We start from the raw sequence: 27,352 nt of genomic DNA on the forward strand, positions 1-27,352 counted from the left end.
GCTGCAGTATGTTCCAGAGGAAGTTCTTTTTGAATTTCCTTTCTGTCTAACCACAGTGCTCTCTGCTGACACCTCTGTCCTTTTTAGAAACTCTCCGGAGTAGAAGCAAATCCCCATAGCAAACCTATTCTGCTCTGGACAGTTCCTAAAATGGACAGAGGTGTCAACAGAGAGCACTGTGGTAAGACAGAAAGGAAGTTCAAAGAGAAAAGCACTTCCTGTGGAACATAGCAGTTGATAAGTACTGGAAGGGTTACGATTTTTAAATAGAAGTAATTTACCGTATATACTCGAGTATAAGCCGAGTTTTTCAGCACGATTTTTCGTGCTGAAAACACCCCCCTCGGCTTATACTCGAGTGAACTCTCCGCCCTCAGTGGTCTTCAACCTGCGGACCTCCAGATGTTTCAAAACTACAACTCCCAGCAAACCCAGGCAGCCATCGGCTGTCCGGGCTTGCTGGGAGTTGTAGTTTTGAAACCTCTGGAGGTCCGCAGGTTGAAGACCACTGCGGCCTTCGACATCATCCGGACCCCCCACCCCCCTTTAGTTTTGTACTCACCTCCGCTCGGCGGGACGTTAGGGTGCGCTGGTCCGGTGCTGCAGGACCGTCCGATGGGATAGTCGTTCCGGGCTGTCCATCTTCACCGGGGGGGCCTCTTCTCCAGCGCTTTGGGCCCGGCCCCGAAATAGTCACGTTGCCTTGACGACGACGCACAGGGACGTTCATTAGCAACGTCTCTTTGCGTCGTCGTCAAGGCAACACCTCTATTCCGGGCCCGAAGCGCGGAGAAGAAGCCCCCCGATGTAGATGGACAGCCGGGAACGACTATTCCGCCGGACGACCTCCCCACCGGACAGTCCTGCAGCATCGGACCAGCACACCCTAACGTCCCGCCAAGCGGAGGCGAGTACAAAACTAAAGGGGGGTGGGGGGTCTGGATGATGTCGAAGGCCGCAGTGATCTTCAACCTGCGGCCCTCCAGAGGTTTCAAAACTACAACTCCCAGCCGATGGCTGCCCGGGCTTGCTGGGAGTTGTAGTTTTGAAACATCTGGAGGTCCGCAGGTTGAAGACCACTGTATCAGACATTGACAAGTGGTGATGATGAAGGGGGGGGGGGGCTGATGACATGTGGTGATGATGACAAGGTGATGATGAAGGGGGTGTGTGGGATGATGACAAGGGGATGATGAAGGGGGGTGTCGGATGATGACAAGGGGATGATGAAGGGGGGGTGTGGGATGATGAGAGGGGGATGATGAAGGGGGTGTGGGATGATGAGAGGGGGATGATGAAGGGGGTGTGGGATGATGACAAGGGGATGATGAAGGGGGTGTGGGATGATGACAAGGGGATGATGACAGGCGGTGATGATGAAGGTGGGGATGATGACAGGCGGTGATGATGAAGGGGGATGATGACAGGGTGACGATGAAGGGGGGATGATGACAGGGTGACGATGATGAGGGTGTTAATGACGAGGGTCTGGATGATGACAGGAGGGGGGATGATGTATTTTCCACCCTAGGCTTATACTCGAGTCAATAACTTTTCCTGGGATTTTGGGGTGAAATTAGGGGCCTCGGCTTATATTCGGGTCGGCTTATACTCGAGTATATACGGTACAAATCTGTTTAACTTTCTGGTACCAGTTGATTTAAAAAAACAAAAACAAAAAAGTTTTCCAGGGGAGTACCCTTTTACGCTTTGGCTGATTTTAACCATAACCTGTTAAGGACCCAGGGTGTACGGGTACATCCTGACACCCTGGCACTTAAGGAACCTGTACGCTTGTGGGAATTTCGGTCCCCGCCGTGCATCGAAATGATCAGCAGGCACCCCGCGCAATGAATGAATTCACACCGGCGATTAGTGGCAATTCCGGGTCATACAGGTCTCCTGTGACCGAGAAAATAAGGGGGATCGTGGTTGTCCAAGACACCCACGATCCCCCTGAAGGTATAGGAGTGAGGTGGCAGGGGTGCTACCCCTCCTATCCCTGCTATTGGTCATCTAGAAGCGACGACCAATAGCAGATCGGGGGCGGGTTAACTTTCGGTTTCCCCATTCTGCCCACCCACAATAGGCGGGTCAGAATGGGGAAACCGAGGAGGATCGGGGCCGAAGGTCCACTTACCCATCAGCGGCGGCAGTGGGCAGCGAACGGCGGCGGTGATCAGCGGCAGCAGAGGATGGCGATGTGGCTCCCTGGATCCCACAGAAGCCGGAGAGTTTCCTAGCAACATCTGGAGGGCTACAGTTTGAGACATCTATACAGTGGTCTCTAAACTGTAGCCCTACAGATCTTGCAAAACTACAACTCCTAGCATGCCCAGACAGCTCTTTGCTGTGTGGACATGCTGGGATTTGCAGTTTTGGAACAGCTGGAGGGCTACAGTTTGGAGATCACTGTGCAGTGGTCTCTTAACTGTAGCCCTCCAGATGTTACAAAACTGCAAATCCCAGCATGCCCAAACAGCAAACAGCTGTCTCAGCATGCTGGGAGGTGTAGTTGCATTTCTCCAGCTGTCGCATAACTACATCTCCCAGCATGTCCTTCGACGATCAATACATGCTGGGAGTTGTAGTTTTGCAACAGCTGGAGGCACACTGGCTGGAAAATACTGAGTTGGGTAACAGAACCTAACCGAAGGTTTTCCAACCAGTGTGCCTCCAGCTGTTGCAAAAGTACAACTCCCAACATGCACGGTCTGTCAGTACATGCTAGGAGTTGTGGTTTTGAAACAGCTGGAGGTTTGCCCCCATGTGAATGTACAGGGTACAGGGTTGCAAAACAACAAGTCCCAGCATTTCCGGACAGCCACTGACTGTCCAGGCATGCAGGGAGTTTAGCAACAGCTGGAGGCACCGTTTGGGAATCACTGGCGTAGAATACCCCTATGTCCACCCCTATGCAATCCCTAATCTAGTCCTCAAATGCGCATGGCGCTCTCTCACTTCGGAGCCCTTTCGTTTTTCAAAGAAACAGTTTAGTCCCACATATGGGGTATTTTCGTACTCAGGAGAAATTGCACTACAAATTTTGGGGGGCTTTTTCTCCTTTTACCCCTTATGAAAAGGAAAAATTGTGGGGTCTACACCAGCATGTTAGTGTAAAAAAATTAAATTTTTTACACTAACATGCTGGTGGTGCCCCATACTTTTAATTTTCACAAGCTGTAAAAGGAAAAAAAGACCCCCGAAATTTGTAATGCAATTCCTCCTGAGTACGGAAATACCCCATATGTGGGCATAAAATGCTCTGTGGGCACACAACAAGGCTCAGAAGTGAGAGCGCGCTATGTACATTTGAGGCCCAAATTGGCAATGTGCACAGGGGTGGCTGATTTTACAGCGGTTCTGACATAAACCCAAAAAAGTTAATACCCACATGTAATGTAATTTTTCATTTGCACAGCCCAATGTTCAAAAGATCTGTCAAACGCCGGTGGGGTGTAAATACTCACTGCACCCCTTATTAAATTCTGTGAGGGGTGTAGTTTCCAAAATGGGGTCACATGTGGGGGGGTCCACTGTTCTGGCACCACGGGGGGCTTTGTAAACGCACATGGCCCCTGACTTCCATTCCAAACAAATTATCTTTCCAAAAGCTCAATGGCTCCTCCTCTTCTGAGCATTGTAGAGAGCCAGCAGAGCCCTTGATGTCCACACATGGGGTATTTCCATACTCAGAAGAAATGGGGTTATAAATTATGGGGGTCATTTTCTCCTATCACCCCTTGTAAAAATTGGGGGAAAAAAAACAGCATTTTAGCGAAAAAAACAAAAATGTTTTTATTTACAAACAAAAAGTCGTCAAGCACATGTGAGGTGTTAAGGCTCACTGTACCCCTTGTTACATTCTTTGAGGGGTGTAGTTTCCAAAATAGCATGCCATGAGTTTTTTTTTTTTTTTTTCTTTGCTGTTCTGGCACCATAGGGGCTTCTTAAATGTGACATGCCCCCCAAAAACCATTTCAGAAAAACTCACTCTCCAAATTCCCACTGTCACTCCTTCCCTTCTGAGCCCTCTAGTGCACCCACAGAACACTTGAAATCCACATGAGGTATTTCCTTACTCAAGAGAAATTGGGTTACACATTTTAGGAAGATTTCTCTCCTTTTACCCCTTGTAAAAATTCAATAACTGGGTCTACAAGAACATGACAAAAAATGAAGATTTTGAATTTTCTCCTCTTCTTGAATTTGCTGCTATTCCTGTGAAACACCCAAAGGGTTAACAAACCTTTTGAATGTCATTTTGAATACTTTGAGGGGTGCAGTTTTTATAATGGGGTCATTTATGGGGTATTTCTAATTGAAAGCCCTTCAAATCTACTTCAAAACTGAACTGGTCCCTGAAAAATTTCGATTTTAATAATGTTGTGAAAAATTGGAAAATAGCTGCTATACTTTGAAGCCCTCTGATGTCTTCCAAAACATGAGAAGTAACACCCTTTCTGGCCAGTGTATCATTTATGTATGGTATTTTTCAATAGATTTTTGCTCTGCAGGCTTTATATCAGACTTTCACATGTCCCCGAGCTAGTGGGTGAAGCCTAACCTCTACGATGACTACCATACACTACACACACATGGAAAATGATTCTTCTCTTTTCTGTCTCCATACACCCTAAAAAGGAGTAGCAGCATGGGGGACATTATAGAACACTAATAAGAAGTCTAAGCTGTGAATCAAAACCCAAAGACTTGCATTGAGGGGGCGGGTCATGATGTCACACGGGGGCACGCGTGTCTCGGGAAACGCCCAGTTTAGAAGAGGTTTGCTATGGGGATTTGCATCTAAACTGAGACACGTGTCATCAGAGACACGTGTCATCAGAGATCACTTAGACAGAAAAGAACAACCTTAACTTCAGAAGCTCATAATTACTGAAAGGATTAAGATTTTTTAATAGAAGTAATTTAACTTTCTGGAGCCAGTTGATATATAAAAAAAAGTTTTTTCCTGGATAACCCCTTTAAGAAGAGAGATGTTTAAATGTAGAGATGATTAAAGGGGTACTCCGGCCCCAATACATCTTATCCCCTATCCAAAGGATAGTGGTTAAGATGTCTGATCGCGGGGGTCCCGCCGCTGGGTACACCCGCAATCTGTCATTCAGCACCCAACTTTGCAAGCTTTACGCAGCTCTGAAGGCTCCGAGTGTGCAGCGTGACGACCACGGGGCCGGAGTATTGTGACATCACGACTCCGCCCCCGTGTGACATCATGACCCGCCCCCTCAATGCAAGTCTTTGGGTTTTGATTCACAGCTTATAGACCATCCATTAACAACCATCCACTTTCTTGTACGTTTAATTCAGATCAATCAAGCCTTCATTCTAACCTCCAGCACTAATCTGCACACCTGTTTCCTAGTAAAGTGTCAGTACTGAAACATCCTTCTGTCCTACAGAAACAGGTATGCTATTCTCTCTCTGTATTAACACAACATACGGGGACGTGTGATGATTTGGTTTTGCTGCAGCTAGAGATATATACTCCATTCAATCCATTCCAGCGCTGGTGATATCCAGATATAATTTATATTACTATATTTGCCCGCAATTTATGAAACTCACTGCGCTTGATTGATAAATTTAGCGCATCTGCGCATAACTTTATTCGGCAAAAGGGGTAAATTGCTTCTACCATACACAAGTAAGGATACATGTGAGATATATATATATCCAGCATCACGTCCAAACGGCTAAAGATATTAACATGAAACTTGGCACACATGTTACTTATATGTCAGCAACAAACATAGGATAGGTGATTTAAAGAGTAGCTATCACTAAACTAAATTTCCCTATTCCCCTCCCCATCTGTCCCTGACACTAACTACATCTATCCCTGTCTTTATTTCTGCCCAAATCCCCATGAAATTACCTTATCTAGAGCGGCTCGTGCGTCGCTCGAAATTTAAATATCCCCGTCCGCCTTGCATCTCCCTCTCCTCATTCATGTGAACGCGCGTTTCGGACCACGCTGGGCCACGCTGCCCGGCCAGCGTTGGTCCGAACGTGCTGAACGTGAGGGGAGGAAAAGTAATCCTGAGCCATATAGGGTGACACCTAGTGGCCAGGATTACAAACGTAAAAAAAAAACACATAAAAAAAGATTTTTTTTAAATAAAATATATTAGAAACATTTTTTTTAACATAATCTTTTTAATAAAAACATTTTTTTTTTATGAGAGTACCCATTTAAGCCTTACTCACCCTTCATTGGCCAGGGGCTGGGTTTATGTTTAAACTCCCATACAAGTCAATGGGAAAGATATGTTACTGCATAACTTCCAAACGGCTGAAGATATTTTGATAATGTTACTTATATGCCCACTCAAATTATAGGATAGTAAATTTAACCCTTAACTATCCCCATTTGTGAGTGTCAGGGTTTTTGTTTAAAGTCCCATGCAAATCAATGGGAAATGTATGTTCCCACATAACTTCCGTACGGCTGGAGATATTTCAATACATGGTACACATATTACGGGTCGGGATAGGAGGACGGGATAGGAGGTTGGGATAGGAGGTCGAGATAGGAGGACGAGATAGGAGGACGAGACAGGAGGACGAGACAGGAGGACGAGACAGGAGGTCGGGATAGGAGGTCAAGATAGGACGGCATAAGAGGTCAGGATAGGAGGTAGAGATAGGAAATCAGGATAGGAGGTCAAGATAGGAGGTCGGGATAGGAGGTCAAGATAGGAGGTCGGGATAGGAGGTTGAGATATGATGACGGGATAGGAGGACAGGATATGAGGTTGGGATATGACAACAATATATGAGGACAGGATATGAAGTCAAAAGCTTCCTCCTTTGTTTATTTTCCTCCCCAACAAGGAGGTCGGGATAGGAGGTCAAGATAGGAGGACGCCATAGGAGGTTGAGATAGGAAGTCAGGATAGGAGGTCGAGATAGGAGGACGGCATAGGTGATCAGGATAGGAGGTTGAGATAGGAGGTCGAGATAGGAGGTCGGGATAGGAGGTCGGGATAGGAGGTCGGGATAGGAGGTCGGGATAGGAGGTCGGGATAGGAGGTCGGGATAGGAGGTCGGGATAGGAGGTCGGGATAGGAGGTCGGGATAGGAGGACGGGATATGAAGTCAAAAGCTTCCTCCTTTGTTTATTTTCCTCCCCAACAAGGATTAGGAAGTAGAAAACGGGCAACGCCGATACTCCGCTAGTATATATATATATACCCAAACCACCAAGCCCCCCCCCCACCCCCATTCCCAAGGTATAGACTTTTAAATTTGGTGGTTCATCTGCACTTCCCCCTGAATAATCACGTGGACATACCCTGAGCCACTCAAGAAAAGCTATGAAAAATCCTAAAACATAACTGTTAAAAGGATGCCTATGGTGGAAATGTTTTCTGCAAAATACTAACATATGCCAGGTTAAAGGGCATTCTTTTGTCTTTCATCTGACTAATGGACTGTTATGGAGACGTTTTGCATGTATGTTAGGAGCTTTTCCTACATACACGATAAACAAGGGAAAAAATGCAGTGTGAACCCAGCCTAGTGGGTGAAATTGTTAACCATCAAAAGGCCCCACTGAAGTTCTGTTACTCCAATATTATGTAGTTTTTTGTATTTGTATAGCATAACCACCAATCATGTTTGTCTCATTGATTTTAAAGGGGTTGTCCCACAAAAACGTTTCCCTTAATCACAGCTAGGACCTCCCCCACAATCCTGACAATGGGGGGCCCTAAAGTATTTTGTGGTAATTGATGGAAAGTTATGCACATACACTGCTACTCTGTTCATTGTCAAAGGGATTGCTGGAGATACCCTGCTATCTCAGGAATATTTTGTAACCTCCAGAGCCAATGGATGGAGCAGCAGTGAGCATGTATGACTTTCTCTTCATTTCAACAGTTTCTTCGTTCTCAAGATCTCAGGGGTACCAGTGGTCAGATACTTCCTTATCCATACGATAAGCGTATAATCATGGGGGAAAGTGTTGCTGGTCAGACAACACTTTAATAAAAAGTGCAACTACAGCCTATAGGGCAGTGGTCTTCAACCTGGGGACCTCCAGATGTTGCAAAACTACAACTCCCAGCATGCCCGGACAGCCTTGCTGTCCGGGCATGCTGGGAGTTGTAGTTTTGCAACACCTGGAGGTCCCCAGGTTGAAGACCACTGCTATAGGGGATGGGGGAGCTTCCAAGGATCAGTGGTAAATCCTTATTGATCTAAGTTTTTGGCATTATCTAGAAATCAGCATCACATAAGATAAAATTAACTCTGTAGGTGTAAATGATTTTGCTCTGAGAAATACAGATCAACCACCAAATTTAACCAGGGGTCCTCAAACTACGGCCCGCGGAGCGCATTTACCCGGCCCGCAGGGCGTTTTTGACTCAGGACATCCATGTGTTCTCTGTTAGGTCCCTGCGGCCCGCATTTACTTTAAAAACGCGGGGACCGCCGGGAACAGGCGCACGCAGCAACGTCACTGACATCCCATGCGTGCGCCCATGGCAACCGAGCGGAGGAGCGGAGAAGCAGAGAAGAAGCAAGGACGAGCGCTGGAGGCACGTCCCTTCGGTGTTCTGACCACCGATCCTCCGGGCCTGCTCAGAACACTGAAATGGGGCAGTACACAGGCATACAGCCTCCAGCCATACTGTATCGCTGGAGGCTGTATGCCTGTGGGGGAACATCCTGCCAACGTAATTTGGGGAGCTATACTGCCAACGTAATTTGGGGGACTGTATTGCACCTAATGTGGGGGACTATACTGCCAACCTAATGTGGGGGACTATATTGCACCTAATGTGGGGGAACATAATGCCAGCTTAATGTGGGGGACTATATTGCACCTAATGTGGGGGAACATACTGCCAGCCTAATGTGGGGGACTATATTGCACCTAATGTGGGGGAGCTATACTGCCAGCCTAATGTGGGGGACTATATTGCACCTAATGTGGGGGGACTATACTGCCAGCCTAATATGGGGGACTATATTGCACCTAATGTGGGGGACTATATTGCACCTATTGTGGGGGAACTATACTGCCAGCCTAATGTGGGGGCTATATTGCACCTATTGTGGGGGAACATACTGCCAGCCTAATGTGGGGGACTTTATTGCACCTAATATGGGGGAACATACTGCCAGCCTAATGTGGGGGACTATATTGCACCTAATGTGGGGGAACTTGACTGCCAGCCTAATGTGGGGGACTATATTGCACCTAATATGGGGGAACATACTGCCAGCCTAATGTGGGGGACTATATTGCACCTAATGTGGGGGAACTTGACTGCCAGCCTAATGTGGAGGACTATATTGCACCTAATGTGGGGGGGGGGGGGGAACTATACTGCCAGCCTAATGTGGGGGACTATATTGCACCTATTGTGGGAGAACTATACTGCCAGCCTAATGTGGGGGACTATATTGCACCTAATGTGGGGGACTATATTGCACCTATTGTGGGGGAACTATACTGCCAGCCTAATGTGGGGCTATATTGCACCTATTGTGGGGGAACATACTGCCAGCCTAATGTGGGGGACTATATTGCACCTAATGTGGGGGGAACTATACTGCCAGCCTAATGTGGGGGACTATATTGCAACTAATGTGGGGAAACATAATGTCAGCCTAATGGGGGGACTATATGGCACCTAATGTTGGGGGACTATACTGCACCTAATGTAGGGGGAACTATACTGCACCTAATGTGGGGGAACTACCCAGTTCCCATTGAAATACTGGTAAGTTTGTTGATTTAACTTTACTTGTTCTTCATTTTAAATATTGTATTTATTCCCGTTTTGTTTCTTCACTTCAAAATAAGATATATGCAGTGTGCATAGGAATTTGTTCATAGTTTTTTATTTTTTATTTTATTTTTTTTAACTCCGGCCCTCCAACGGTCTGAGGGACCGTGAACTGGCCCCCTGTTTAAAAAGTTTGAGAACCCCTGGTCTATACCTTGGGAACGGGGTGGGGGGCTTGGTGGTTTGAGTGAGATTAGCAACAAAATAAAAACATAAAAACCAGAGTTGACTAAAAAGCTGTTGAAAAAAAAATCGAATTGGGGAATAAAAGGCAAAATTACATACAACATAATAATAAAACATGATTTATTTATTCCGTTCTGAATGAATGGAGCTGTGAATCCGGCAATGATTTTCTGGAACTTTAACTTTAAAAAAGGTCTTACAGAGAACTTTTTTACTTTAAAAACATATGTAATGCCCACTAAGCCAATCACTGGCTGAGACAGGTGACCACTGTGACAATATCTATAAGTTGGGATGGAGGCCAGGAAGTGCAGACAGTGGGGACCTGGCACCACCAGAGCAGCGCGACAAGGTATCAGTTTAACACCCTGGACAGTATTGAATGTAAAAAATTTCTCTGGACTGTGTCTTTAACCCCTTAAGGACGCAGGACGTAAATGTACGTCCTGGTGCGGTGGTACTTAACGCACCAGGACGTACATTTACGTCCTGTGCATAACCGCGGGCATCGGAGTGATGCCCGTGTCATGCGCGGCTGATCTCGCGGGCGTCCGCCATTAACCCCTCAGGTGCCGGGATCAATACAGATCCCGACATCTGCGGCAGTGCGCGATTTAAATGAACGATTGGATCGCCCGCAGCGCTGCTGCGGGGATCCGATCATTCAGAACGCCGCACGGAGGTCCCCTCACCTTCCTCCGTCCGGCTCCCGGCGTCTTCTGCTCTGGTCTGAGATCGAGCAGACCAGAACAGAAGATAGCCGATAACACTGATCTGTTCTGTTCTATGTCCTATACATAGAACAGATCAGTATTAGCAATCATGGTATTGCTATGAATAGTCCCCTATGGGAACTATTCAAGTGTAAAAAATAAAATGTAAAAAAAATGTAAAAGTAAAAAAAAAAAAAAGTGAAAAATCCCCTCCCCAATAAAAAAGTAAAACGTCTGTTTTTTCCTATTTTACCCCCAAAAAGCGTAAAAAATAAATTTTATAGACATATTTGGTATCGCCGCGTGCGTAAATGTCCGAACTATTAAAATAAAATGTTAATGATCCCGTATGGTGAACGGCGTGAACGTAAAAAAAAAAGTCCAAAATTGCTACTTTTTTAATACATTTTATAAAAAAAAATTATAAAAAATGTATTAAAAGTTTTTTATATGCAAATATGGTATAAAAAAAAAAGTACAGATCATGGCGCAAAAAATGAGCCCTCATACTGCCGCTTCTACGGAAAAATAAAAAAGATAGAGGTCATCAAAATAAAGGGATTATAAACGTACTAATTTGGTTAAAAAGTTTGTGATTTTTTTAAGTGCAACAATAATATAAAAGTATGTAATAATGGGTATCATTTTAATCGTATTGACCCTCAGAATAAAGAACACACGTCATTTTTACCGAAAATTGTACGGCGTGAAAACAAAACCTTCCAAAATTAGCAAAATTGCATTTTTCTTTTTAATTTCCCCACAAAAATAGCGTTTTTTGGTTGTGCCATACATTTTATGATATAATGAGTTATGTCATTACAAAGGACAACTGGTCGCGCAAAAAACAAGCCCTCATACTAGTCTGTGGATGAAAATATAAAAGAGTTATGATTTTTAGAAGGCGAGGAGGAAAAAATGAAAACGTAAAAATTAAATTGTCTGAGTCCTTGAGGCCAAAATGGGTAGAGTCCTTAAGGGGTTAAATGGGTTATCCAGGAAAAAAACTTTTTTCTATATATCAACTGGCTCCAGAAAGTTCAACAGATTTGTAAATTACTTCTATTAAAAAATCTTAATCCTTACAGTACTTATGAGCTGCTGAAGTTGAGTTGTTCTTTTCTGTCTAAGTGCTCTCTGATGACACGTGTCTCGGGAACCACCCAGTTTAGAAGCAAATCCCCCATAGCAAACCTCTACTACTGCAGTTCCAGAGACAAGCAGAGATGTCAGCAGAGAGCACTGTTGCCAGACAGAAAACAACAATTCAGCTTCAGCAGCTGATAATTATTGAAAGGATTAAGATTTTTTAATAGAAGTAATTTACAAATCTGTTTAACTTTCTGGAGCCAGTTGATATATATATATATATATATATATATATATATATATATATATATATATATATATATATATATAAAAAAAAAGTTTTTTCCTGGAATACCCCTTTAACACTGGCTTAAAAACTGTATTCACATATCCAATGTTAAAAATAGAAACTAAAAAATAAATACAAAATATTTGATGATACATATGGTATTGCAATATATTAACAAAGTGTAAGATAAAGATAATAAAGCAGTTTGAAATTGGTTGGGAAACAAACCGAGGGACCAAGGAGATGTCAAAGATTGTTGGGGTCTAGGAAGCTTTAGAGAAAGAAAAAAGGTATTATAGCGACATCTAGTGGTTAGACTAAAATAGAACTGTACTCACCGCTTAGTAAAGGCCTATACTCACCTCTTGGTAAAATATTTTATAACATTTCAATCTTTAATTCATTACTGTAAAAATAAACTAATGACAGGGCACTTGCATAATATTTTCCCTAGTTTGTAACAATCATGCAAATACTAGACCTCATATACACTGCTTTTTTTTGTACCCACGTTTGCAGTTCTACTGAATCAAACTACCAAAACCATAGGTTCAGAGGAACTGCAGGGGATGGGTTGGCTTTTATTGTGCACTGATGATCACAATGAACTTATATTTCTATATTGCAGCTATAAGCAGGCAGAGCTGGAGGTACACTGTAGCGTATGTTACCCTACCCTTAGGGTGCGCTCACACGTACAGGATCTGCTGCATATTTTGTGCAGCTGATTCTGCTACTAGGGATCGACCGATATCGGGTTTTTTTTAGGGCCGATACCGATAATCGGTGGAGGTTAGGGCCGATATCCGATAACTCTTACCGGAATATCGGTATAAATTATCGGCTATTTATCCCCCCGCGACACTGCTGCAGATCATTGATTTAAAGCGGGCGCTTTAAATCAATGAACTGCAGTGGGTTTTGCGGTGCCATAGGCTGCCGCCGCCACCCGCTTCTCTCCCCCTGCCTGTCCGGGGGTCCTGAGTCCAATCACCGACTGCGACCCCCCCCCCCCCCACCGCTCCGCGCTACCTGTTACCTGTTCCCGGGGCCCACTCTGCATCTGGCTCCGGTGGCGTCCTCCTGAGCTGTCACTGTGCGCACTGACTGTGACGTCACGTCACAGCGCACAGCGTAACGCAGGACGCAGCAGGAGCCAGAAGTCGTCTGGACCCCAGGAACAGGTAATTATAAAACCGGGGATGGGGTAGGCAATGGGGCCGGGGCGGTGCGGTGGGGGGGTGCGAGGCGGCACGGTGCGGCGGGTCGGGGGGTGCGGGGCATTATCGGCAAGGTAATTGCCGATACCGATAATGGCCAAAATCGTGATTATCGGCCGATAATATCGGCCAAACCGATAATCGGTCGATCCCTATCTGCTACCCATTGAAGTTAATAGGTAGCAAAATCAGCTGCACAAAATATGCAGCAGATCCTGTACGTGTGAACGAACCCTTATAAGGATTTTTTGCCTTCCTCTGAATTAATACAGTAGAGACACAGTAATGATATATAGGTTGAAGTTAATGGGCCCTTACTTTTTTGTAACCACCTTTTCTGGTCAAAGGGCCACAATGTCAGATTGCATTATTCCCAAAAGCCCCAATAAAACATAATGGTATTCTCATGTGATCTGTTACAATATTTGCCAAACGTGGTTCCACTTCTGAGTTTACCACTTGGGTGTCCCTTGTTTTGCACTCCAGAGAAGGGCAGACAACGTTGTAGCACAGCACACAAGAGAATCTCCATTGTAGTTTTCAGAAAACATAGAGGGGGTAGTTATCAAAGGATTGATGTGGGTTTTTGACGTAACTTTGGCGCAATACTTTTGCGCAGTGTCTTTTTGCGCCAAAGTTTGGCGCATCTTTTCCACTGTCATTTTTACAACTTTCTCAAAATCACACGGTCCTGTGTGTGATTTCAACTTTAGTCAGTAATTCATCATTTGCGCCAATCGATATTTGGAGCAATTTTGGCGCAAATCAGTTTGTTTTTTTGGCGCAAATCCCCGCCAATAAATTTTACACATGGAAAACACACTTAGCAATGTCAGAAAATGTAAAGGCGTCAAAATACACAAAAAATTTTTTGGGGTGAAAGCAGCGACGCCTCCAGGGCTGCTCAATACTATCCTGCGACATAGTTGTCTCTGAGGAACCTTCACCCTCTGTTGAGCCAGCACTGGACATGGCCACACAGGGTCAGGAAAGGTAAGCACTAAGCAGTGGTCTCCAACCTGCGGACCTCCAGATGACGCAAAACTACAACTCCCAGCATGCCCGGACAGCCAACGGCTGGGAATTGTAGTTTTGCAACATCTGGAGGTCCGCAGGTTGAAGACCACTGCACTTAACAAAACGAAAAAAAACTACCCAAGTTGAAAATAAAATCCATTTCACATGGTGGCTATAAACCCCACAAAAGAAAATAACTCATGTTGCTTGCTGATATACTGCAGGAGGGACTCCAAAATGGCTGCTCTACAGGGTAAAATACGCTCTACAGGGTAAAATACGCTCTACAGGGTAAAATACGCGTCCTCTGTGGTGGTAAGTTCTGTGTAAAAGGCGCTGTGAACAGCTGATTTCAACATTTGCAGCAAAATTACTAACAACTTGCACCAAATGATAAATTTGGTGCATGTCCACGAAAACCAAAGTGAAAAAAAAAGGGTAAAAAGAAACTGTCAACAGGCAAAATTGATAAATACCCCCCAGAATGTATTGGTAGATAAGAACCATTTGGCCGATCTAGCCTGCCCAATATTTTTAGAACTATGCAGATGGGGGGGGGGGGGGGGGGGGGCTCCACTAAATGTGTACAAAATCTGGAGTGCACACAGTGGGCAAAACACAAATATACAAAGCAAAGAAAGAGGCCACCACTGTAACTTATATGCACACCCAAAAAGAAATAATATCTTGAATCATAAATGATACAAACAAGTAAAGTTTATTGAAAAGCCCTCACATACAAAAAAACAAGATAAAGCCACACTAAAAGATGTCCTGTAAAAGGAACCCCATGACAAACACTGGAGGGGGCCAGACACTCTCCCTCCTGGAGCACTGATATATACTATGAAATAAATAAATCAAATGGCCACGGGACAGGGTACAATAACATGTATACAGTGACCTCCCGACCTATGATGGCCCCGACATACGACAATTTCAACATGCGATGGCCTCTCAGAGTCCATCGCATGTTGAAGGCAGCATCAACATACGATGCTTTTGTATGTCGGGGCCATCGCATAAACGGCTATCCGGCAGCAGCTGAAGCAGTTTACGGTGCCCCGTGCCCTTTGCTAACGATCACTTACCTGTCCTCGGGGCTCCGGCGTGTCCTCTTCGGGATCCTCTGCACCGTCGGCGCTCTCCATTGACGTCATCACGTCGCTGCGCACGCCGTCCCGTCATCCAATAGGAGCGGCATGCGTAGCGACGTGATGGCGGCGACGGAGAGCGCGGATGCCGGGGAAGAAGAGGCCTTAACGGAGCGTTGGGGACACCTCGGGGACGCGGCGACAGCGATGGAGGGCGACATTCCGGGCAGCAGTGATGGTCCGGAGCGGCGGGGACAGGTGAGTACAACTTCCTCTAACAGTGGTCTACAACCTGCGGACCTCCAGATGTTGCAAAACTACAACACCCAGCATGCCCGGACAGCCGTTGGCTGTCCGGGCATGCTGGGTGTTGTAGTTTTGCAACATCTGGAGGTCCGCAGGTTGTAGACCACTGTCCTATACTTTACATTGCACGGATCCCTCAACATGCGATGGTTTCAACAAACGATGGTCCATTTGGAACGGATTACCATCGTATGTTGAGGGACCACTGTATAAAACAGATATTGCACAAAAACAATGCTAAAGTATTAGGGATTGACCGATATCGTTTTTTAGGGCCGATACCGATAATCGGTGGAGGTTAGAACCGATAGCCGATAACTTATACCGATATTCCGGTATAAGTTATCGGCTATTTATCCCCCCGCGACACCGCTGCAGATCATTGATTTAAAGCGGGCGTTGCGGTGGGGGCGGTGCAGGGGGCGGGGCATTATCGGCAAGGTAATCGTGGTTATCGGCCGATAATATCGGCCATACCGATAATCGGCCAATCCCTATAAAGTATCCCCTGACTACCTGAAAATACAGAATAGACCATGAAATGAATGACTGGGATAACATCTAGGCAGATACTAGCAGAGTGAGTATAAAGTGCATCCTAATAAAAGAAAAGGACCCTGTGTCTGATTGGCAAATACCGTAAATGCATACGGGTAAGAAGATGTAGATCAATCCGTGCTCCACCAGACCGTTGCTCAAGGCAACTTCCTCAGGGAAGACTCTGAGGTATTTTTTTTTTTTTTTTTTATATAGGGACATAATGTAGATCCAGGGATTTATTCTGATGGCCATACTGGAGTTGGGAAGGAATTTTCGCACTGGTATGGGGCAATTTGCCTCAGCCTCATGCTTTTTTTTTCCTTTTGTGTTCTATTGGATCAACACAGTAGGGACACAATAATAGGGAAGTTTATAAGTTTTTTCAACCTTCTAAACCATGATTCAAAGAAGCATCAGAGTACCATATCTTATCAAGCATCTTCAGAAAAAACAAGATTTTATATTTTTTGGGGAATTGAACAGGAATTTACAACTCTCAAACTACAAAGAAGAGGGGAGCACAAAATCCTATTGATATGCAGTAAACGTCTCTTAAAGTGTACCCGTCAGATCCAACAAAAACAAAAAATTATTTTAACCCCTTAAGGACTCAGCCCGTATTTCGTTTTTTCCTCCTCGCCTTCAAAAAAAGCATAACACTTTTATCCACAGACTAGTATGAGGGCTTGTTTTTTGCGCGACCAGTTGTCCGTTGTAATGCAATCACTCACTTTACTATAAAATTTATGGTACAACCAAAAAAAATACTATTTGTGTGGGGAAATTAAAAAGAAAACCGCAATTTTGCTAATTTTGGAAGGTTTCATTTTCACGCCGTACAATTTACGGTAAAAATGACATGTGTTCTTTATTCTTTGGGTCAATACGATTAAAATGTTACCCATGATAACATGCTTTTCTATGACTGTTGCACTTAAAGGGTTCTCTGGTGCTTACACATCTTTTCCCCTATCCGAAGGATAGGGGATAAGATGCCTGATCGCGGGAGTCCCGCCGCTGGGGCACCCCGTTTGTAATCAGTCCCCGTTCGCTCCAGGACTGATTACAGGCGACCACCGGGCCGGCGGCGTGTGATGTCACGCCTCCTCCCCCGTGTGACATCATGCTCCGCCCCTCAATGCAAGCCTATGGGAGCCCTCTCCCGTAGGCTTGCATTGAGGGGCGGAGCGTGACGTCACACGCCGCCGGCCCGGTCGTCGTCTGTAATCAGTCCCGAAGCTTCGGGGACTGATTACAAACGGGGTGCCACGTGCATGATCCCGGGGGTCCCCAGCGGCGGGACTCCCGCAATCAGGCATCTTATCCCCTATCCTTTGGATAGGGGAAAAGATGTGTAAGCACCGGAGAACCCCTTTAAAAAAAAAAAAATCGCAAACTGTTTAACCAAATTAGTACGTTTAAAACCCCCCTATTTTGAAGACCTATAACTTTTTCATTTTTCCGTATAAGCGATGGTATAAAGGCTAATATTTTGCACCGTGACCTGTACTTTATATTGATACCATATTTGCTTATATAAAACTTTTAATACATTTTTTATAAATTTTTTGGGGAATAAAAGGTTTTTTCTTTATGTTCACGCCGTTCACCGTACGGTATCATTAACATTTTATTTTAATAGTTGGGATATTTACACACACGGTGATACCAAATATGTATATTAACATTTATTATTTTTTTTTAGTTTAGTTTTTTTTTTTTTTTTTTTTACACTTTTTGGGGTAAAATAGGGAAAATGTGACAATTTACGTTTTTATTGGAGGAGGGGGTTTTTCAATTTTTTTTTTTACTTTTATTTTTAAACTTTAAGAATACCCAAAGGGGACTATTTATAGCAATCATTCCATTTCTAATACTGTTCAGTCCTATGCATAGGGCATAGCACTGATCAGTGTTATCGGTCATCTTCTGCTCTGGTCTGCTCGATCGCAGACCAGAGCAGAAGACCCGTGGAAGGCAGCGTTGGCAGGTGAGGGGACCTCCGTCTGCCTTTCTGGATGATCAGATCGCCGCAGCAGCGCAGCATTTTAGTGACTGCAATGCTGCAGATGCAGTGATCTGTATTGATCACAGCATCTGAGGGGTTAATGGCAGACATCCGTGCAATCGCGGATGTCGGCCGTTACTGGCGGGTCCCTGGCTGCTATCAGCAGCCGGGACCTGCCGCACATGGTGCTCGCGGTTATGTATAGGACATAAATGTATGTCCTGGTGAGTTAAGTACCAGCTCACAGGACGTACATTTACGTCCTGCGTCCTTAAGGGGTTAATATACCACTCAGTACCTAATCCTGACCATGTACACCTAATTTTTATGTGTCTAGCACCTTTATTTCTTTATTACACTTGTGCCTCACTGTGCAGGTCTCCGTCCCCTCCCTCAGTATGCTGTCTGCTCACGTCTCCCCCAGCATTAGCAAAACTACAACTCCCAGCTTGTCCTCACTGACAGTAGCGGGACACAAGCTGACAGTGGGAGGATTCTTCCTCCAGCTGTGAGCCCTGCGCTCACAGCTGTCAATCAAGGAAGTGTGTCCATGACATAGGTGATGACGCATGGACACAGCAGGACTAGTATGGGTCCAAAGCAGTGGGGGGGGGGGCAGATGTTTGACTTGCTTTTTCAGTAAATGTTCTAATGAAAGCAATTGCAAAACCTATTGGTTTTGCATGTATTACAACATATCAAAAGTTTTTGTATCTGACAGTGCCCATTTAAGCCATATTTTGCTGCATATTTTCCAATATCTAACAGAGAAGTGCCATCTGTCATTGGGACTGGTTTTGCCTGGTTTACTGCTTTATTTAATTAGGAGCCATGAATAAAGGCACTGCATGCCACCTAAAATTCCCCAAAAAGTTTTCCAGTGGAGTACCCCTTTAATCCCAACATTCCACACTGAGCTTTCAGCCTGACATAAACACTCACTCAGCAAATAATTGGTTCAAACAGGTCATCACTACAGTCAGCGATTGGCTTACCAGGGACTGCTGGACAGATGAGGCAGGGGATCTGGTCAAGTAGATGTCTTTTTTTTAATGCCGTAGCACACACATATTATGGGTACACATACTATACAGAGATACTGTAGATACCTAGAAAACGTTTTCAGTCGACCTCTGATAATCCCCAGCACAGCCTGAAAAGTCCTACAGAATGCAAGAACTCTCAGAGTGCACATTTATTAAAGATTTAGGGGGAGATTTATCAAAACCTGTACAGAGGAAAAGTTGACCAGTTGCCCATAGCAACCAATCACATTGCTTCTTTCATTTTGCAGAGGCCTTCTTAAAAATGAAAGAAGCGAGCTGATTGGTTGCTATGAGCAACTGGTCAACTTTTCCTCTGGACAGGTTTTGATAAATCCCCCCCTAGAGCTTCCAATAGAAAAACTTGCACTGGTTACTCATTTTTGGCTGTATTTTGTCTCTACATACACCTCCAAAGAATAAAATGATCATCCTCTCGTGAAAACACAAATGGATAGGATACCACTGACAGATGTAACAGCAATGACAACAGGTTGGAAACATGACAACTGATGAAACAGGGAGATTAGAGAAAAATATTTTGGATTTCCGAACATTAGGCCTTAAGCAGTTGGACCTCATCCAAGAGATGAAAGAAAGACTGAGATAAATTGTTAACAACTGAAATATAAGGAGGGAAATAATTTGGAGTGGAGTTAAAGGGGTAATCCAACGAATGGAATTAAACTCAGATCAGCATAGGACATTAAACTTGCATCTATTATTCTACTGTGACCTTTTTATCTCCTGTACATGGCTCTAATACACCTATCTGCCGTACTACTTGTTCACTTCCCTGCACGCTGTCTATGAACTACAGGTCCCAGCATTCTTTGCTGCCGCTCTGCGCTCGCTTCCTCATAACTACCGATTTCTGCCCTAGTCACCTGACCAGCCCCAACACTCGGAATGTTACTAAGCAAATATTTCCATCCTGCTTTCATCTGCTGTACTACACAATGGACAGGGATGTGGAATTCCTATCGGCTGACGCCCGGGACATGCAGTTTCGGGCACCGGGCAGGTGAATTTTTCCGGCCCTTAGCCCGGCTTCTGGCAAGCAGGGCCGGACCTTACAAGCGCTGCGGCGCTCTGCAGTCTGTATGGAGCGGGCTTCCAACTCCTACCCGCTCCATACTCTGCAGCCCCCGGCTGTTGAAACTTGTGTCCTCCGAAGCAGAGCAGGGGGAGATGAGAAGCTGTCTCTCCCCTGCTCTGCCTTCTTAGACGTGCAAGGGGGAGATGAGGCAGCGTGGCTTCTTGCTCCCCGTGCAGACCTGCGTCCTCTGCCTTTGCTCCACACAGCTCTAGCTTCGGAGAGCTGAGGGGAGGAGCGGTCGCACGTCTGCACGGGGCGCAAGTTTCATACCACCGATAATAGCTAGCATGCGGCACTCAGAGGGGTGTATGGAGCAGGCTCCGGACTCATGACCGCTCCATACTCTACAGCCCCCGGCTGTTCTTAGTAGCCGGGAGCCGCTGCTAATAGCCAGCATGCCGCGGCTGGCTATTAACCCTTTAGATTGCCGCTGACAGCGGCATCTAAAGGGACATGTGAATGCTCCCTGGTGGACTAGTGGGGTGGATCGCCCCCCCGCAGCGCGATTGTGAGGGGACGATCCACTATGGAGGTAGTCGCAGGACTTACCTCTGTTCCCTGCTGTCCCGCGGCTCTGTCATTGATAGATCCTGGCTGGACTAGGCTCCATCAATGGATCACGGAGCACACAGATCAATGAGTTCAATAGAACTCTATTCATCTGTATGAGGAATCTAATGATTCCTCCTCTAAGTCTAATAAAGTGTAAAAAAATAAAAAGTTTAATAAAAGTTTTAAAAAAAAACACACACATTAACCCTTCCATGTTAAAAAGTTCAGATCACCACCTTTTCCTATATAAAAACATGCAAACATAATAAAAATAAACATTTTTGTTATCGCTTTGTGCGTAACTGTACGACCTATTAAAATATAACAATATGTATCCTGTACGGTAAATGTAAAAAAAAAAATACCAAACCACAGAATTGCAATTTTTATAACATCCCAGAAAAAAAAAAAAAGTTAAAAGTGATTAAAAAATCAGATCAATACCAAAATGGGACCGATACAAAAAACAGATTATGGCGCAAAAAATGAGCCCTCATACAGCCTGGTATGTGGAAAAAATTTAAGCTACAGGGGTCAAAAAATGGCAATTAAAAAAATTCAAATAAGTTCAGAATTTTTTTTTAATTTGTAAAACATGACCTAAACTATACAAATCTGGTATTGCTGTAATCAGGCGGCCTAAAGTATGAAACTAACATGTTATCTCAACCACAAGGTAAATGGCGCAGAAAAGAAAACCACGAAATCTGCAAAATTATCTTTTACTATTTCAATTTCACCACCTATTTTTTGGTTCAGAGAATATGTTATTGAAAAATGTAAAGGTATAATTATATATTATATATTATATATTATATATATATATATATATATATATATATATATATATATATATATATAATTATAGTAGGCAGTTATGGCTATTATAGGGCGAGGAGGAAAAAAAGAGAGCGTAAAAGCGAAAATTGGCCCGGACAAGTGGATCGTCATGAGGGACAAGTAGATTTTGCTCCATTTTAGTCCCATGGACAAGTAGTTTTTTTATAAAATGTCCACACCTCTGAGTGGGGATCAAAAGTTTGGGCACCCCAGGTAAAAATTTGTATTAATGTGCATAAAGAAGCCAAGGAAAGATGGAAAAATCTCCAAAAGGCATCAAATTACAGATTAGACATTCTTATAATATTTCAACAAAAGTTAGATATTTTTCCATCATTTACACTTTCAAAATAACAGAAAACAAAAAAATGGCGTTTGCAAAAGTTTGGGCACCCTGCAGAATTTATAGCATGCACTGCCCCCTTTGCAAAGCTGAGGCCTGCCAGTGTCATGGATTGTTCTCAATCATCATCTGGGAAGACCAGGTGATGTCAATCTCAAAGGTTTTAAATGCCCAGACTCTTCTGACCTTTCCCCAACAATCAGCACCATGGGTTCTTCTAAGCAGTTGTCTAGAAATCTGAAACTGAAAATAGCTGGAGAAGGCTATAAGAAGATAGCAAAACGTTTTCAGATGTCAATATCCTCTGTTCGTAATGCAATTAAGAAATGGCAGTCATCAGGAACAGTGGAAGTTAAAGCAAGATCTGGAAGACCAAGAAAAATATCAGACAGAACAGCTCGCAGGATTGTGAGAAAAACAATTCAAAACCCACGTTTAACTGCACAATCCCTCCAGAAAGATCTGGCAGACAATGGAGTTGTGGTACACTATTCCACTATAAAGAGATACTTGTACAAATATGGTCTTCATGGATGAGTCATCAGAAGAAAACCTCTTCTACGTCCTCACCACAAAAATCAGCATTTGAACTTTGCAAATGAACATATAGACAAGCCTGATGCATTTTGGAAAAAAAGTTCTGTGGACCTATGAGGTTAAAATTTAACTTTTTGGCCGGAATGAGAAAAGTTACGTTTGGAGATGAAGGGGAACAGAATTTAATGAAAAGAACCTCTGTCCAACTGTTAAGCATGGGGGTGGATCAATCATGTTTTGGGGTTGTATTGCAGCCAGTGGCACAGGGAACATCTCACGAGTAGAATGAAAAATTGATTCAATTAAATTTCAGCAAATTTTGGATGCTAACTTGATGCCATCTGTGAAAAAGCTGAAGTTAAAGAGAGGATGGCTTCTACAAATGGATAATGATCCTAAACACACCTCGAAATCCACGGGGGATTACATCAAGAGGCGTAAACTGAAGGTTTTGCCATGGCCTTCACAATCTCCTGACCTCAACATAATTGAAAATCTATGGATAGACCTTAAAAGAGCAGTGCGTGACAGACAGCCCAGAAATCTCAAATAACTGGAAGACTTTTGTAAGGAAGAATGGGCGACGATACCTCAAACAAGAATTGAAAGACTCTTGGCTGGCTACAAAAAGCGTTTACAAGCTGTGATACTTGCCAAAGGGGGCAGTGCAAGATATTAACTCTGCAGGGTGCCCAAACTTTTGCAGACGCCAATTTTTTTTACTGTTATTTTGAAAATGTAAATGATGGAAATAAAATCTAACTTTTGTTGACATATTATAAGAATGTCTAATCTGTAATTTGATGCCTTTTGGAGATTTTTCCATCTTTCCTTGGCTTCTTTATGCACATTAATACAAATTTTTACCTGGGGTGCCCAAACTTTTGATCCCCACTGTATAGCAATGATTCACAAAATATGGGCCGGCATCTGTTGCATAACAACAACTACCAGCATTCCCGAAAAGTTAATGTGTGGAGTTGAACTTTTAAAGTTTTAAAAAAGCTGAAGGAACCCTTCTTGAGAAACACTGCTACATAGTACAAAAAAATATATATAATTTTATATGCTATATAAAAATATACCATATTTTAGGATTGCTATAATGTATTTACATACACATGCTGTACATATATATATATATACACACACACACACACACGTTTATACAATATATCATAAGTATATAGCGTGCAGATAGATAGAGATATATCTTTCCAATAAAACTCTACTAAAACATAATATATATAGATTATATATCTCCATTACATATACACACTTATTTTTTTTCATAAAAGTAATTGTGTGTATTAGATAGATATCTTCTATATATGCATATGTTTTTATATAATCAGTGTTTCCCGACCAGGGTGCCTCCAGCTGTTGCAAAACTAAAACTCCCAGCATGCCCAGGCAACCAGAGGCTGTCTGGGCATGCTGGGAGTCATAGTTTTGCAACAGCTAGAGGCACAATTGGTTGGGAGTCACATCGTAAAGGAGGCCTAGCTTACCAGAGGGATGCTGCAGTAAGCCAGGCCCCAGAGCAAGTTGCAGGCTCCGAGATCCCAGTCTCAGAGGTAGGGTGGGTTCACACCACCATTTTCTATACAGTTTTTGGATACAGTTTAAAAAAAAACAAAAAAAAACGTATGCAACTGTACACAAAACAGTGCCCATAGACTTTCCATTCAAAACCGTATGGACCATATTGGATACGGTTGTGTCCGTTTTTCACACCACACGGTTTTTTACTTTTTTTTTTCTGGACAGAAAACCGTGGCCTACCATGGTTTTTGGTCCAGGTGAAAAAACGTATTGACCCGTATACGTTTTATTTTAACATGGGAGTCAATTGGAACCGTACAGAACTGTAAGTGTGTACGGTTCCATCCAGTTTTTACCATATGGTTTTTGACTTTGCACAGTTTTTTTTCTTGGAATTTCAATCAAACAAGTGAAACTTTATTCATAATGGAGTGAAAAGTTCAAAATGTATGCTTTTTTTTCTTAAAAAAACGGATGCAACCGGACATCACTTTTCAAACCGTATATGGTTTTCAACCGTATACAGATAAAACTGTGTACACACGTTTTGATACAGTTTAGTCAGGTTTTGAGGAATCCGTTTTTTTATCAAAAACCTGAAAAAAAAAACTGTATTGCAAAAACGTGGTGTGAACCCACCTGTAGTATGGTTCAGGTCTCAGAGGTAACATAGATGACTATAGCTCTGCTTCATAAGAGATACAAACACACAGCTCTGCTTTATAAGACAAACACACACATACACACTGCTCTGCTTTATAAGACAAACACACACATACACACTGCTCTGTTTTATAAGGCAAACACACACATACACACTGCTCTGCTTCATAAGACACACACACATAGCTCTGCTTCATAAGACACACATACATAGCTCTGCTTTATAAGAGACACACACACAGCTCTGCTTTATAAGACAAAACACACACACAAACACACACACTCACACATACACACTGCTCTGCTTCATAAGACACACACACATAGCTCTGCTTCATAAGACACACACATACATAGCTCTGCTTTATAAGAGACACACACACAGCTCTGCTTTATAAGACAAAACACACACACAAACACACACACTCACACATACACACTGCTCTGCTTCATAAGACACACACACACAGCTCTGCTTTAGAAGACAAACACACACAAACACACACACTCACACATACACACTGCTCTGCTTCATAAGACACACACACATAGCTCTGCTTCATAAGACACACACATACATAGCTCTGCTTTATAAGAGACACACACACAGCTCTGGTTTATAAGACAAACACACACACAAACACACACACTCACACATACACACTGCTCTGCTTCATAAGACACACACACATAGCTCTGCTTTATAAAGTCACCAGGGACCTGATGCAACGGCTACGTCTGCAGCCCCTATAGTTACGCTCCTGGTGGTATGTATTAGGTAGCAAATGAGCCGTCAAATTATGAAGTTGATGCTTTGCAGGCAAAAAATAATGGAAAAGTATGAGGATCTGAGTGACTTTTAATAAGGGTCAAAATGTGATGACTAGACAACTAGGTTAGAGCATCTCCAAAACGGCAGTGAGGTGCGCCCAGTAGGGATTGACCGATTATCGGTTTGGCCGATATTATCGTCCGATTTCACGATTTTTGACATTATCGGTATCGGCAATTACCTTGCCGATAATGAGCCGCATCCCCCCCCCGCCCCGAAACCACCGTCTCTGCTGCCCCATTGCCTCCCCCATCCCCGGTTTTATAATTACCTGTTCCCAGGGTCCGCACTACTTCGGGATTAACTGATAACTTATACCGGAATATCGGTATAAGTTAATGGCTATCGTCCTCAAAGTTCACATATTATCAGTATCAGTGTCGGCCCTAAAAAATAATCCGAGCAAGGAGAAATGGTGAACTAGCCACAGGATCTGGCCACACATGGCTCACTGATGCACAAGGGGAGTGGAGACCTGCTCATCTTGTCTGGTCACACAATTTGCTGAAAAAGTGGTTATGATAGAAAGACGTGAGAACTCACAGAGCATTGTAGCTTGCTGCATATGGGGCCACATGAGTGCACATGAGCATCTGAGCAGGAGCACAGTACATTAACGGAAGGTGGCATGTTCTACTGATATCTGTTCCTTTTACATCGTGTAGATTGCTATGATTCGGTCAGTTTATATCATTACACCCAGAGTCAGGCCGGCACTTGAATTTATATGGACCCAAAAATACACCTGCATAACACTTCTCTGAAGCTGGCCCTGCAGACCAAATGCACTGCTTCAGGGCAATGGTATTCCCATATATTTTCTTTTACACTAAACCTTTCTACTGTACATAGAACACCATAAAGACAGTCTACATTGTTCTACACTTTCAGGCTGGCATACAGACATATACTTACACCAGTGTTTCCCAATGGATATTATAAAAATTGCAATTCTGTGGTTTGGTATTTTTATTTTACATTTACGATTTTTTTTAAATATTTTAATAGTTCGTACAATTATGCACGCAACAATACTAATTATTATTATTATTATTATGTTTACATGTTTTTATATAGGAAAAGGTGGTGATTTGAACTTTTAACATGGAAGGGGTTAATGTGTCTTTTAAACTTTTATAAAAATTATTATTATTTTTTTTTTTTTTTTTTTTTTACACTATTAGACTTTTAGGAGGAATCATTAGATTCCTCATACAGATCAATAGAGTTCTATTGAACTCCATTGATCTGTGAGCTCTGCGCTCCATTGATAGAGCCTAGTCCAGCCAGGATCTATCAATGACAGAGCCGGGACAGCAGGGAACAGAGGTAAGCCCTCCGGCTACCTCTATAGTGGATCTCCCCCCGTGATTGCGCTGCGGCGGGGGGGGGGGGAGGTGATCCACCCCACCAGGGAGCATTCACAGGTCCCTTTAGACACCGCTGTCAGCTTTGACAGCAGCGATATAAAGGGTTAACAGCCAACCATGGAGATCGCTGCATGCTGGCTATTAGCGGAGGCCCCCAGCTATTGAAAACAGCCGGGGACTGCAGAGTATGGAGCGGGCAGGAGTCGGGAGCCCACTCCTTACAGACTGCTGAGCACCGCCGC

General features: G+C 43.7%; 1 protein-coding gene across 4 annotated transcripts in view; it reads right to left on the minus strand.

The window, feature by feature from the left end:
* ZNF407 (zinc finger protein 407) overlaps window positions 1-27,352 on the minus strand; it is a 598,515-nt gene that overhangs the window by 565,482 nt on the left and 5,681 nt on the right. The gene's annotated exons all lie outside the window — the stretch shown is intronic.

Source organism: Hyla sarda, chromosome 5, assembly GCF_029499605.1.
Source record: "Hyla sarda isolate aHylSar1 chromosome 5, aHylSar1.hap1, whole genome shotgun sequence".
Lineage (NCBI taxonomy): Eukaryota > Metazoa > Chordata > Amphibia > Anura > Hylidae > Hyla > Hyla sarda.